Raw genomic sequence first — 13,898 nt, 5'->3', positions numbered from 1 at the left:
GAAGCCACTAGACTTCTGTTTGTTGAACAGTCAGCTTTTAGCTTTGCTATCCACTCCTGCATCTCTGTTTCAAAATTCTTGAATAATATATCAACATATGTTTGTATATGTTCAGGAATTTGAGGTTCAGGGTGAGCTTCTGGTTCTTTTTCAGATGGTTGGTCAGGTTCTGATTCGGTAGATGGTTCTGAAAAGAATTTTTCAGGGTTAATGAGTTGTTCAGGTTATTGTTCTGGAGACTTTTCGGTTGGAAGTTTAGAGACTTCAATTTGCTGAGACTCAAAAATTGGATCTTCTGAAGTTATTTGGTGTGATATTGGTGAATCTTGTGGTGATGGGGAGGCCGAGATGATATGTACTTCAGGTGAGGATGATCTGACACTATCTTTTGGTGAAAGAGGTAAAGTTGTTCTGATTAAGTATGGAGGTGTGGATGAGATGGATTCAGGAAACGTGTTATAGATCGGAATGTTCTGGTCAAGGGTGTCAGGTATAATTGTGGCTAAGGGACTTGTGAATCCAGGAATTTTCCATGATCCTGTGTACCACTCATAAGGCTTTGGAATCGAATTTTCAGATTGAGACCTGTATTCAGAAGATTCTATACATTCTTTATGAATTGGTGGATTTTATGGTGAAGGTGTAGCTTTAGGTTCTGAGGAAATGAGAGATATTATTTTGTTTGGTGGTGGATGTTCAGATGGGTTTGGATTTGTTGGTGTAGGAGTGATGTTAGGATTTTCTTGTTGGATTTTTGGTGGAGTAGTTTTTGTTTGGGTTTCAGCAGTTGATATGGGTGAGGATTCTCTTTGATTGGCAGTTTGAAGACTTGTTTCTTTGGGATTTTCAAACGTACTAGGAATGGCTTGAGGAGTAGTGGTTTGGGTTTCTTGTTGCTGAGTGACAACAGGGGTTCCTGTTTGTTTGGATGATTCAGTTGATTTTGGATCAAAGTTGTCAATGTCTGACAATAGTTGGGATAGGTTTTGATTTTCTGGTGGGTTTGTAGGAATGGTTTCTGAAGTTGGAACGTTGGAAGATCTTGAAGATTGATGAACAGGGGTTTCAATGGCTTGAGGTTCAGGTAAAACAGATGTTTCAATATTTTCATAATTAATAGCTGAAACAGAAATAGAAGAATTACTCGAAGTTCTTTTCTTCTTAGTTTTCTTAACTTTGACAGAGGTTCCTTCTTCTTCAGCATTCCTCTTATTGGACTTCTTCTTTTTCTTGAGAACTTCAAGAATGGGGTTATTTCTGCCTTGAAGCCAGGCTGGATCAATGGGTATACCTGCTTGCTTGTTTAGTTCTAACCAGCTCAGAATAATATTAGGAGTGTCTCCAGCATTGAACATAGGAAAGTCCTCAATTTGAACTCTTTTGTTTGTGATGAAGCTTGCTTCAGGAGTGGTGGGCTTGTAGGCTATTTTCTTTAAGATATTCATCTTTTTCAGATTCTTCCCACTTAGGGTTTTCCCACATATTGGTTCCAACTCTTGAACCAGTTTAGCTTCTTCTAGATGAGCTATCAGACAATTCTCCATCAGAATGTCTGAGATTAACCTAGAGAGGGGAATCCAGTTTTTCCGTACTTTGACCTTTCGATCTTCTCTTGATTCTCTGACATGTGTCAATAAATGTTTGAAGAGAATGAATGGTAAGTCAATCTTGATGTTCTTACCAAGGCAGTACAATAAGAATTGTTGGCCAGCATTCACATAGTCTGATGAACTTGTAGGTTTACGGTGGAAGATACAACCCAGAAAGATTTTTGCCCAAACTTGATAGTATTCCTTCAATTATTTGAACTATGAGTTTGTCGAGGATTCTCCATTCTTATAAATTTCTGTGTGGACCAGTTCTATATCTGGTCTTCCATCAGAGATACCAACATACCCGCCTTTTTCAATCCCTAATAATTTCCTAATCAAATTTTCAGTGATCACGACTTGCTTACCCATTACAATCGATAGAATCGCAGTTGGAGTGGTTTCTACATGTATCCATAATTCTTTGACCAAGTGTGGGAAGACTGGACCGGTCAATCTATCAAAGAAGTTTCTCCATCCTTGAAATTCAACCGCAGGAAGTAAATCAATTCCGTTATCCTTGATGTTCTCCAAATACACCATGTACTCAACGATGACTTCAATCTTATTAACAGGTAGAAGCATTGTTCTTTTAGGTTCAGTGTATCCTTTGGTTTGGGGGTTGATGGAGAAAGTTGCTGGATTTTGTTTGGATGAGGAAGACGCCATTAATGATCGTTTGAGGTTTTATTTCTAGCGAGAGAGAAAGGGGAAAGAAGGAATGTAGGGTTTGAAATCGAGAGGGAGCGAAAGATGGAAAGAGCAATTTTGAATACTATTTATAGAGAACACTCATGCAGTTAAATTAAAATAAATCATTTTTAATAAAATTTAAAAGGAATTAATTTTGATGACTAATTAATTAATCCATTGACTAAGGAAGAGAACGTGGTTATTGAGATGATTTGAACAGTTATCTAGAGATAAGTAACCATACCTGGCATGTGTCAAGATGAACTTCTGAAATATGAACTTCTAAAACCAGCAGTTCATATGATGTTTTCAGAGACGATTCTTTGTTTCTTCAGTCTTCAGAAGTTGAGGTAGGAAACTTCTGTCACTTGCACCTTATCAAGTCTAATGTTTAACATTTATTGGAATTTTGAAGAATTCTTTTGAGGATAAGTTATTTTACTCCTTTTGACGCTTGACTGTTTATCTTCTGATTTTAGATGTCTTGTGCTTCTTCAGATTTGATGTTGATCCACAAAAATCCTAATGATGAGTAGATGATGTGCATATAGTATTGAGATCTTCTACTCAGTGTTGTTTTTCTCCAACTGGATCTCTCTACACGGTTAAGTGTTTGATCTTGAGATCAATACAAAGCCACGCTCTGATACCAATTGAAGGTGGAGAAAAACACAAGAAAGGGGGGATTGAATTGTGTTCTTTATCAATTAAAATTCCCTTTCTTTTTAACGTCTTTTCTTTCTTTCGTTTTGTCATCTATTGAATTATGATTTTGGTGTTGCGGAAGCATGTGAAAGTAGAACTACATAACCAATGAGATGTTCATTTTAACTTCTGTATGTCATCAGAACTTCTGACTGGTCTCAGTACAGTTTTGAAGAACTTTTGCATGAATTTTCTAAGTTAAAACGGATAGTACAGAAAGTAAAAGACACATTCAATTTTATCCTGGTTCACCTTCTGAATAAGGCTACCTCCAGTCCACCTTCTTCAGGTGATTTGCCTCTCAACAGAGGTCTTAATCTACTATAACCAAATCATGATTACAACTGCACGATCCTCCGTCATGACTAACAACCTGCACAGCCAACTGCTGTGACTGACCATCTGGACAATGACCCGTTCAGTGATCTCCACGAGATATAACGTCCATTGACTCTGGAACCCTGCACAGGCTACCTGCTGTGACTAACCCCACACAAGCCAACTGCTCGTGACTAACTACAATGGATTGTTCAGTGATCTCCATGAGATATAACATCCATTGACTCCTGGACTCCAGACCTTTACCTGGTCTCCAAGAGATTTCCACAATGACCGCAGCCAATTGTCTTCTCAAGCTTCTGATCTTAACTTGGTCGCTCAAGGCATCATTACCAAACTTAACTTGGTTTTCACATGATGCTTCTTAATAAGCAGATATTCTAATTACAAACTGTATGACAAGTAACTTGTTTTATTTGAATAATCATTGAACTCTTCTTGTCTGCATCTTTTAACTAGATCATTGCTTCTTGGTGGTTAGTAGAGTAAGATCATTGTCTTTCAGTGTTGAGTGCTTCTTCAAGTTTATCTTCGTCTTCACTTCTTCTGTTAAACGGATTTAGAACACCAGTTCTTTATTCGAGGTTGCTTCTTGCATTGATCTTCAACTTTCTTCTTTAAGCAGATTAAGAACAACAGTTCTTATTGAGAGTTGCTTCTTTGGTTCTTCTTCCTCTGATCTTCTTCATAAGCAGATTAAGAACAATAGTTCTTATTGAGAGTTGCTTCTTTGGTTCTTGAGTAATTATTTGAATGGGAGTCTTCAGGGAGACAGTATTTCGATCCTCTTCTATTTTAAGAAACTCCTTTTGAATTTAGTAGTTTTTCATTACTACATCTTTCCTTAACCACACATTTCATAAGAGGTCTTACTTCTTTTTATAGCTTTGAAATTGTGTTTTTTGTCTTGATCTTTGGAATGCGTAATAAATGCAAGCGTGTTTCCTCCGTGCTTTTGTTTTCTCCAATTGACTGCATGTAGGTTGCTTCTTCAATTAACCTTGGGAGTTGTTCCTCTTAATTGTTGTAACCGTTTTGCTAATGATGATGTTTGTAACGGTTTTCTTCTTGATTCTGACCGTTTTTATTTGATTTTGCATGCTGAGCTGAAGGTTATCTTCTGATTCACATGTGACTCTGTTGCTATTTGCCTTTTGTAAGTTACTGCGTTGTAACTTCAGAACTTCTGATCTTCTACGTGTGTGATCTTCTGAGTTTGCAAGGCTTCTTGTAACTGATTTTTCTTGTTCATTTCCTTTGAAGCTTCTGATGTACTTTCTGATTGAGTTGCTATATATGTTGTAAAGGACTTTGACACTGTTTCTGCACACTCAATGAAGCCATTAGTAATAAAATTGTTACTAACAAAATATACGCTTGTTATCATCAAAACTAGATTCTGAACAAAGATTCTCAATCTTATTTCAACAATCTCCCCCTTTTTGATGATGACAAAACCATGTATTTTGATGGAAATATTTTATGAGATAATTATAAATAAGTAGTTATATTTCCTCATATTTTATGTTTAGTCAATCATCACATTAATCACATTAAGATTTTACTTCTGATTCCTTTTTGAATGATATACTTCTCTCTTGTTTGCTCATCAAAATATATTCCTATTCTTCTCTTCTTCTTCCCCTTTTTGTCATAATCAAAAAGCTTAAAGGATTAGGTGCACTAATTTTCTCCCCGTGAATTTGATAATCCTATTAATTTCTGATTTAAAACTCCCTAGAATTCTAACAATCTCCCCCTGAGATGTATGGTCTCCCCCTGAATTGAATTAACTATTTAAGTTTACTGCATACGTTTAAGTCAGATAAGCATAGCAAGTCAATTTTAATAAGGGAACTAACTTCAAAATTTCTAATAATTTTCACTTATATGGTTACTTATAAAATTGTTGATGCTGTAAATGATTGCAGGCAAGGAGTATAAAACAAAGCATACAAAGTCGTTCATAAATCACACACTAAGCAAAGTATTGATATACACATAACTAGAACTATAGCAGACGTTCAAGTAGAGACATAGTCTAAGGTTGTTTGGCAACGATAGATAGAAGAAGATTTTTGATTTCATTGGTAGACTCCTCTTGTCTCATCATACAGGATTCAATTCTCATGTTAGTTGCATCCTTCACAGATGTCTTTAGGCACATCACTTGGAATATGCTTTATCAAGGTCAAGGAATTTGCTTGATTATCATCAATATCCATAGGTTCAGAAGATGTAGAACCGGAAGTGTTGTTGATGACTAGTGGAGGCTTTAGAGCCCATAGATCCATCACAAGAGTGATGACAGCATTCAGATACTCAAAAAATTTCTCATTAGCATGAGTGCGGCATACTTCTTTGAGTTTAAGGGACTCAGAGTTGAATCTCCTTCTGAATGTATCCCAAAGGGCTTTTGAAGCCACTAGACTTCTGTTTGTTGAACAGTCAGCTTTTAGCTTTGCTATCCACTCCTGCATCTCTGTTTCAAAATTCTTGAATAATATATCAACATATGTTTGTATATGTTCAGGAATTTGAGGTTCAGGGTGAGCTTCTGGTTCTTTTTCAGATGGTTGGTCAGGTTCTGATTCGGTAGATGGTTCTGAAAAGAATTTTTCAGGGTTAATGAGTTGTTCAGGTTATTGTTCTGGAGACTTTTCGGTTGGAAGTTTAGAGACTTCAATTTGCTGAGACTCAAAAATTGGATCTTCTGAAGTTATTTGGTGTGATATTGGTGAATCTTGTGGTGATGGGGAGGCCGAGATGATATGTACTTCAGGTGAGGATGATCTGACACTATCTTTTGGTGAAAGAGGTAAAGTTGTTCTGATTAAGTATGGAGGTGTGGATGAGATGGATTCAGGAAACGTGTTATAGACCGGAATGTTCTGGTCAAGGGTGTCAGGTATAATTGTGGCTAAGGGACTTGTGAATCCAGGAATTTTCCATGATCCTGTGTACCACTCATAAGGCTTTGGAATCGAATTTTCAGATTGAGACCTGTATTCAGAAGATTCTATACATTCTTTATGAATTGGTGGATTTTATGGTGAAGGTGTAGCTTTAGGTTCTGAGGAAATGAGAGATATTATTTTGTTTGGTGGTGGATGTTCAGATGGGTTTGGATTTGTTGGTGTAGGAGTGATGTTAGGATTTTCTTGTTGGATTTTTGGTGGAGTAGTTTTTGTTTGGGTTTCAGCAGTTGATATGGGTGAGGATTCTCTTTGATTGGCAGTTTGAAGACTTGTTTCTTTGGGATTTTCAAACGTACTAGGAATGGCTTGAGGAGTAGTGGTTTGGGTTTCTTGTTGCTGAGTGACAACAGGGGTTCCTGTTTGTTTGGATGATTCAGTTGATTTTGGATCAAAGTTGTCAATGTCTGACAATAGTTGGGATAGGTTTTGATTTTCTGGTGGGTTTGTAGGAATGGTTTCTGAAGTTGGAACGTTGGAAGATCTTGAAGATTGATGAACAGGGGTTTCAATGGCTTGAGGTTCAGGTAAAACAGATGTTTCAATATTTTCATAATTAATAGTTGAAACAGAAATAGAAGAATTACTCGAAGTTCTTTTCTTCTTAGTTTTCTTAACTTTGACAGAGGTTCCTTCTTCTTCAGCATTCCTCTTATTGGACTTCTTCTTTTTCTTGAGAACTTCAAGAATGGGGTTATTTCTGCCTTGAAGCCAGGCTGGATCAATGGGTATACCTGCTTGCTTGTTTAGTTCTAACCAGCTCAGAATAATATTAGGAGTGTCTCCAGCATTGAACATAGGAAAGTCCTCAATTTGAACTCTTTTGTTTGTGATGAAGCTTGCTTCAGGAGTGGTGGGCTTGTAGGCTATTTTCTTTAAGATATTCATCTTTTTCAGATTCTTCCCACTTAGGGTTTTCCCACATATTGGTTCCAACTCTTGAACCAGTTTAGCTTCTTCTAGATGAGCTATCAGACAATTCTCCATCAGAATGTCTGAGATTAACCTAGAGAGGGGAATCCAGTTTTTCCGTACTTTGACCTTTCGATCTTCTCTTGATTCTCTGACATGTGTCAATAAATGTTTGAAGAGAATGAATGGTAAGTCAATCTTGATGTTCTTACCAAGGCAGTACAATAAGAATTGTTGGCCAGCATTCACATAGTCTGATGAACTTGTAGGTTTACGGTGGAAGATACAACCCAGAAAGATTTTTGCCCAAACTTGATAGTATTCCTTCAATTATTTGAACTATGAGTTTGTCGAGGATTCTCCATTCTTATAAATTTCTGTGTGGACCAGTTCTATATCTGGTCTTCCATCAGAGATACCAACATACCCGCCTTTTTCAATCCCTAATAATTTCCTAATCAAATTTTCAGTGATCACGACTTGCTTACCCATTACAATCGATAGAATCGCAGTTGGAGTGGTTTCTACATGTATCCATAATTCTTTGACCAAGTGTGGGAAGACTGGACCGGTCAATCTATCAAAGAAGTTTCTCCATCCTTGAAATTCAACCGCAGGAAGTAAATCAATTCCGTTATCCTTGATGTTCTCCAAATACACCATGTACTCAACGATGACTTCAATCTTATTAACAGGTAGAAGCATTGTTCTTTTAGGTTCAGTGTATCCTTTGGTTTGGGGGTTGATGGAGAAAGTTGCTGGATTTTGTTTGGATGAGGAAGACGCCATTAATGATCGTTTGAGGTTTTATTTCTAGCGAGAGAGAAAGGGGAAAGAAGGAATGTAGGGTTTGAAATCGAGAGGGAGCGAAAGATGGAAAGAGCAATTTTGAATACTATTTATAGAGAACACTCATGCAGTTAAATTAAAATAAATCATTTTTAATAAAATTTAAAAGGAATTAATTTTGATGACTAATTAATTAATCCATTGACTAAGGAAGAGAACGTGGTTATTGAGATGATTTGAACAGTTATCTAGAGATAAGTAACCATACCTGGCATGTGTCAAGATGAACTTCTGAAATATGAACTTCTAAAACCAGCAGTTCATATGATGTTTTCAGAGACGATTCTTTGTTTCTTCAGTCTTCAGAAGTTGAGGTAGGAAACTTCTGTCACTTGCACCTTATCAAGTCTAATGTTTAACATTTATTGGAATTTTGAAGAATTCTTTTGAGGATAAGTTATTTTACTCCTTTTGACGCTTGACTGTTTATCTTCTGATTTTAGATGTCTTGTGCTTCTTCAGATTTGATGTTGATCCACAAAAATCCTAATGATGAGTAGATGATGTGCATATAGTATTGAGATCTTCTACTCAGTGTTGTTTTTCTCCAACTGGATCTCTCTACACGGTTAAGTGTTTGATCTTGAGATCAATACAAAGCCACGCTCTGATACCAATTGAAGGTGGAGAAAAACACAAGAAAGGGGGGATTGAATTGTGTTCTTTATCAATTAAAATTCCCTTTCTTTTTAACGTCTTTTCTTTCTTTCGTTTTGTCATCTATTGAATTATGATTTTGGTGTTGCGGAAGCATGTGAAAGTAGAACTACATAACCAATGAGATGTTCATTTTAACTTCTGTATGTCATCAGAACTTCTGACTGGTCTCAGTACAGTTTTGAAGAACTTTTGCATGAATTTTCTAAGTTAAAACGGATAGTACAGAAAGTAAAAGACACATTCAATTTTATCCTGGTTCACCTTCTGAATAAGGCTACCTCCAGTCCACCTTCTTCAGGTGATTTGCCTCTCAACAGAGGTCTTAATCTACTATAACCAAATCATGATTACAACTGCACGATCCTCCGTCATGACTAACAACCTGCACAGCCAACTGCTGTGACTGACCATCTGGACAATGACCCGTTCAGTGATCTCCACGAGATATAACGTCCATTGACTCTGGAACCCTGCACAGGCTACCTGCTGTGACTAACCCCACACAAGCCAACTGCTCGTGACTAACTACAATGGATTGTTCAGTGATCTCCATGAGATATAACATCCATTGACTCCTGGACTCCAGACCTTTACCTGGTCTCCAAGAGATTTCCACAATGACCGCAGCCAATTGTCTTCTCAAGCTTCTGATCTTAACTTGGTCGCTCAAGGCATCATTACCAAACTTAACTTGGTTTTCACATGATGCTTCTTAATAAGCAGATATTCTAATTACAAACTGTATGACAAGTAACTTGTTTTATTTGAATAATCATTGAACTCTTCTTGTCTGCATCTTTTAACTAGATCATTGCTTCTTGGTGGTTAGTAGAGTAAGATCATTGTCTTTCAGTGTTGAGTGCTTCTTCAAGTTTATCTTCGTCTTCACTTCTTCTGTTAAACGGATTTAGAACACCAGTTCTTTATTCGAGGTTGCTTCTTGCATTGATCTTCAACTTTCTTCTTTAAGCAGATTAAGAACAACAGTTCTTATTGAGAGTTGCTTCTTTTGTTCTTCTTCCTCTGATCTTCTTCATAAGAAGATTAAGAATAACAGTTCTTATTGAGAGTTGCTTCTTTGGTTCTTGAGTAATAATTTGAATGGGAGTCTCCAGGGAGACAACATTTTGATCCTCTTCTATTTTAAAAAACTCCTTTTGATTTTAGTAGTTTTTCATTACTACTGTTAGAACAAGAAATGTTCTGATCAATATTCTTAGTTCTGATGATAACATTATGTATGAATTTTGTATAAGACAATGTGGTACTCTAATCCTTTAAGTTTTCCATTTCGGAAAATATATAAAGAGTATGCACAAATCAGCGTTCAGAAGCACTGACTCAGAAAGTTCTGGATGACTTCATCAGAACATGCTCTGGCAAGACATCATAAGATGGTCCAGCAGAATCAGAACATGAACTGGAAAGCATCAGAAGAATGGAAGTCAGAAGTACAATCTCTGATGTTCTGATGGTATCATGCTCAAAGCTCTTCAAAGTCAGAAGACAGAAGATGCTCTACACCAAAACTGATGACTCTGATATTCGAACGTTGTTATCTACAAATTTGAGTCCAGAAGAAAGTACAAGATGAAAGGCTGAAACGTCAAATCTCTGACTGACAAAAGGAAAGTTAGAAGCTACAAAAGGAAAAGTCAGTAAAAGCAGCAAAAGCATGGCTCGAGGAAGTTGACAAAAGTGTGAAGCATTAAATGTAGCATTATACTATTCACGCAAAGCATTAAATGCTCCCAACGGTCATTTCCACTCAAGCGCCTATATATAGAAGTTCTGATCAGAAGCAACAAACAACACTTGCGCAAATCTTACAGAAACGCTGTCAAATTCAAAAGCTAAAGAACTTCATCTTCAACCTCAGAAACTTTGTAATATCTTAGTGAGTGTTAAGAATAGAACTTAAGAGAAATATCAAAGTTGTGATTACAGCTTTATTAGAAGCAAATCAAACTCCTGTAAACATTTATTTTACATTGATTGTAAAAGGATTCCTAGAGTGATCAAGTTGTGATCTGTATACTCTAGAAGACTTAGAGGGTATCTAAGTGGAAAACCATTGTAATTAGTTGGATTAGTGGATTAAATCCTCAGTTAAGGTAAATCACCTTGTCAGGGGTGGACTAGAGTAGTTTGGTTAACAACGAACCAAGATAAAAATAATTGTGTTCATTGTTTTTATCTTCCAAGTTTTTTAAGTTACACTTATTCAATCCCCCCCCCCCTTTTTAAGTGTTTTTCACTCCTTAAACTACATCTTTCCTCAACCACACTTTTCATAAGAGATCTTACTTCTTTTTATAGCTTTGAAATTGTGTTCGTTATCTTGATCTTTGTGTTGATGTTGTGCTTTGTATTATTGTCTGATTGGCATCTATGTTTGGCTAAAACATATAATAGCAGCAAAAGGTATTTCAATGTATAAATCTTGAAAATATAAAAGAACAAAACAGGAACAAGCAAGATGTTATATGGAATGTCATGAATTCAACCATGACATCGCGCCTGCAGAACTGGAATAAAGATTCAGTTTGATTCTCAACAGATACAGAATATTCAATGAATATTATGTAATCCTATGTGGCGCAAATTTAAAGGTCAAGTCAGAATATTGGAGAATCAGATCAGAAGATTGAAGATTCAGCAGTTTCTAATTTAGGAGATAAATTAGGAAACTCATGATTAAAAGGCCTTGATTGTAGCAGAAGATTTCTGTAGATTTGTAATAGCTAGGAGTGCTGCGATTTGTAAGCTCAAGTCCAATTGGGAATAGGTTATAAATAGAAAACCTTTGTAACCTAGTTTGAGATAGAAAACTGGATTTAGAAAAGGTGTAATCATTAGGGTTTCTATAGGTAGACCACCCAGGTTGTGGGATGGCTTCCATGTCCTTCTCGAAACCTGTAGGTAAGAGAAGTGATTATTCTCACTCGAAACCTGTAGGTAAGAGTTGAGTATTGTGTTCTTGATTGAAGCTGTGAAGCAAGATCAAGTTATTGTTCATTGTTAATTGTGTAAATAGCTGTTGCAAGGTTGTAACAGTTAGGTATCACTAGGGAGTGAGCAAAGGTTCTCTTGTCTTGGATGGATGTCTGAGATAAAGGTTGCATTGGGTAGTGACTAGGTAAACCAGAGGTTGTTTATCTCTAAACCAGAGGTTGTTTACATAAAATAGTACTACTGATAGTGAAATCTTCTTCCTGGCTTGGTAGCCCCCAGAGTAGGTAGTTAAACCGAACTGGGTTAACAATTAACTGTGTTATTTATCTTCTGCATTGTATTGTTTGTTCAGTCATGGATGTTATGACATCGTGTTTAACATCAGGTTCAGGGTTGATAGTTGTTCCTTTACAGAACCATTAAAGTTTATAATCTTGTTATGTTGACTAAACGTATATGATCCCAGTTCTCATTGACTCCTTCTTAGGGGTAATTAAAAATTGAGGGATCTTTCTGTTTTGCCTCTGCTACGTTAAATAAAAGATCAGATGTCTTGACATCGTGAATGACATCCTGAATCTGTCATACCAGAATTTTTTCACTTTGGCATGCGTAATAAATGCAAGCGTGTTTCCTCCGTGCTTTTGTTTTCTCCAATGGACTGCACGTAGGTTGTTTCTTCAATTAACCTTGGGAGTTGTTCCTCTTAATTGTTGTAACCGTTTTGCTAATGATGATGTTTGTAACGGTTTTCTTCTTGATTCTAACCCTTTTTATTTGATTTTGCATGCTAAGATGAAGGTTATCTTCTGATTCACATGTGACTCTGTTGTTATTTACCTTTTGTAAGTTACTGCGTTGTAACTTTAGAATTTCTTATCTTCTACGTGTGTGATCTTCTGAATTTGCAAGGCTTCTTGTAACTGATTTTTCTTGTTCATTTCCTTTGAAGCTTCTGATGTACTTTCTGATTAAGTTGTTATATATGTTGTAAAGGACTTTGACACTGTTTCTGCACACTCAATGAAGCCATTAGTAATAAAATTGTTACTAACAAAATATACGCTTTTTATCATCAAAACTAGATTCTGAACAAAGATTCTCAATCTTGTTTCAACAGTTTCAACTTCCTCAGGAGCATGGGGAATCCAGGCACAAAGGATGGCTGACAGCTTGAAAAGAGGGATGACCTACCCTTAAGCGTCAGTCAGGGTTATACGAGTCCGTTCAGGAGAACCTTTGTAACTCCCCAAAATTAGATTTTATTATTTAATCTATTATTAAATTAATTTGGTGTGAACATATGGGTCAAGGTGATTATTGTGATTTATCCATGAGATTATGTGATGTCTTGATGAATATGATGTGTTGGAATACATTGTCAGGTTAGAATAATATAAATAAATAGAGTTCCTAATTATGCGTTAATATTTAATTAAATAAGTAATATAAGGATGGAATAAATAATTAAGGGAAGTAAGTGAGGGCATAATAGGAAGATCATATCAGGGGTCCTAAGGTTAACTACGTAAAAAGGGAATAAAGAAGGAAATATTTGTTCGATCGTGAAAACTTGGGAGAAGCGTGAAAGAGAGAGAGTTAGGGCAAGAAGAGGAGAAAGAATAACCAATCGTAGAACTTGGAAAGAGAATCAAGCTAGTGATAATCTAAGGTAATGGAACTTATCGTAATTCTTATAATTAATCTAAGGTGTAGATAATTGTAGTTGGGCTGTGTTTGGGGATTTTGTGATGAATTGGATGTTTATGATGAAACTATGATGATTGATGCTTCGAACGTGTTATTAATATGATATATGATGTTGATGATCGATGATCGATGAATTGATGAGTAATAACATGATCTAGAGTCAAATCCACCATCCCATGAGTTTGGAGGTCTAGGGTTTTGATGAGGATTCTCGGGGTTATGATGAACAATTGTATTTTGATGTTTGTAACGGATAATACATGTTAAAACTACATGAATATGCCTTAAATCGCATGAAAATATTGATTTAAACATGTTTTGGGGTTAAAGACTCGGACTGGTATGATGCAGGTCGCGCAGGGTTTTCTGTAGAAACCGCAGATCCCGCTTAGCACGGTTGTGTTTATGAAACATGGTTCAAGACATAATGTAGTGCGCTTAGCGCGGGAAGGGGGTCACTTAGCGCGGTGATCTGGGATGAAAAATTCTATTTTTGAGAAATGGTTTTGGA

Source organism: Vicia villosa, linkage group LG3, assembly GCF_029867415.1.
Source record: "Vicia villosa cultivar HV-30 ecotype Madison, WI linkage group LG3, Vvil1.0, whole genome shotgun sequence".
Taxonomy (NCBI): domain Eukaryota; kingdom Viridiplantae; phylum Streptophyta; class Magnoliopsida; order Fabales; family Fabaceae; genus Vicia; species Vicia villosa.
This window is presented reverse-complemented; position numbering follows the sequence as displayed.